The sequence below is a fragment of the Anastrepha obliqua genome, unplaced genomic scaffold (genome assembly GCF_027943255.1).
Source record: "Anastrepha obliqua isolate idAnaObli1 unplaced genomic scaffold, idAnaObli1_1.0 ptg000031l, whole genome shotgun sequence".
Classification (NCBI taxonomy): domain Eukaryota; kingdom Metazoa; phylum Arthropoda; class Insecta; order Diptera; family Tephritidae; genus Anastrepha; species Anastrepha obliqua.
In genome coordinates this window covers 72,501-75,000 of record NW_026562189.1, presented here as the reverse complement: position 1 = coordinate 75,000, position 2,500 = coordinate 72,501, and positions in this window count along the sequence as shown.

Genomic DNA, 2,500 nt, shown 5'->3' with positions numbered 1-2,500 from the left:
AAAATATCAAAAGTTAACTAACCAATGATATTGAAGCATATAAATCGAATCATAACTATATGAAACTCGAATTTGAGCCATATTAAACTGGTAATATTGTGATTTTATGCCTGGTTTTCCATACGTTAGTTTAAATAGAGAGTTATGGAATATAACCTTGGCATATTGGCACTAAAATATATAATAAAGACATTTCAAATCAAACTGAAATGTATTGAAATGAATTTTTCCCATACATTTTTGACAATGTGAGGTGTGCATGGCAAAAAACACTCACGGTGAAGGCATGTGATATAATATGAAAATATCAAAAGTTAACTAACCAATGATATTGAAGCATATAAATCGAATCATAACTATATGAAACTCGAATTTGAGCCATATTAAACTGGTAATATTGTGATTTTATTCCTGGTTTTCCATACGTTAGTTTAAATAGAGAGTTATGGAATATAACCTTGGCATATTGGCACTAAAATATATAATAAAGACATTTCAAATCAAACTGAAATGTATTGAAATGAATTTTTCCCATACATTTTTGACAATGTGAGGTGTGCATGGCAAAAAACACTCACGGTGAAGGCATGTGATATAATATGAAAATATCAAAAGTTAACTAACCAATGATATTGAAGCATATAAATCGAATCATAACTATATGAAACTCGAATTTGAGCCATATTAAACTGGTAATATTGTGATTTTATGCCTGGTTTTCCATACGTTAGTTTAAATAGAGAGTTATGGAATATAACCTTGGCATATTGGCACTAAAATATATAATAAAGACATTTCAAATCAAACTGAAATGTATTGAAATGAATTTTTCCCATACATTTTTGACAATGTGAGGTGTGCATGGCAAAAAACACTCACGGTGAAGGCATGTGAAATAATATGAAAATATCAAAAGTTAACTAACCAATGATATTGAAGCATATAAATCGAAGCATAACTATATGAAACTCGAATTTAAGCCATATTAAACTGGTAATATTGTGATTTTATGCCTGGTTTTCCATACGTTAGTTTAAATAGAGAGTTATGGAATATAACCTTGGCATATTGGCACTAAAATATATAATAAAGACATTTCAAATCAAACTGAAATGTATTGAAATGAATTTTTCCCATACATTTTTGACAATGTGAGGTGTGCATGGCAAAAAACACTCACGGTGAAGGCATGTGATATAATATGAAAATATCAAAAGTTAACTAACCAATGATATTGAAGCATATAAATCGAATCATAACTATATGAAACTCGAATTTAAGCCATATTAAACTGGTAATATTGTGATTTTATGCCTGGTTTTCCATACGTTAGTTTAAATAGAAAAAATTTTCGAATATATATACATATATGAAGAATCTATATTCTAATACTAACATGTTATGGAATATAACCTTGGCATATTGGCACTAAAATATATAATAAAGACATTTCAAATCAAACTGAAATGTATTGAAATGAATTTTTCCCATACATTTTTGACAATGTGAGGTGTGCATGGCAAAAAACACTCACGGTGAAGGCATGTGAAATAATATGAAAATATCAAAAGTTAACTAACCAATGATATTGAAGCATATAAATCGAATCATAACTATATGAAACTCGAATTTAAGCCATATTAAACTGGTAATATTGTGATTTTATGCCTGGTTTTCCATACGTTAGTTTAAATAGAAAAAATTTTCGAATATATATACATATATGAAGAATCTATATTCTAATACTAACATGTTATGGAATATAACCTTGGCATATTGGCACTAAAATATATAATAAAGACATTTCAAATCAAACTGAAATGTATTGAAATGAATTTTTCCCATACATTTTTGACAATGTGAGGTGTGCATGGCAAAAAACACTCACGGTGAAGGCATGTGAAATAATATGAAAATATCAAAAGTTAACTAACCAATGATATTGAAGCATATAAATCGAATCATAACTATATGAAACTCGAATTTAAGCCATATTAAACTGGTAATATTGTGATTTTATGCCTGGTTTTCCATACGTTAGTTTAAATAGAAAAAATTTTCGAATATATATACATATATGAAGAATCTATATTCTAATACTAACATGTTATGGAATATAACCTTGGCATATTGGCACTAAAATATATAATAAAGACATTTCAAATCAAACTGAAATGTATTGAAATGAATTTTTCCCATACATTTTTGACAATGTGAGGTGTGCATGGCAAAAAACACTCACGGTGAAGGCATGTGATATAATATGAAAATATCAAAAGTTAACTAACCAATGATATTGAAACATATAAATCGAATCATAACTATATGAAACTCGAATTTGAGCCATATTAAACTGGTAATATTGTGATTTTATGCCTGGTTTTCCATACGTTAGTTTAAATAGAAAAAAATTCTCGAATATATATACATATATGAAGAATCTATATTCTATACTAACATTTTATGGAATATAACCTTGGCATATTGCCATTAAAATATA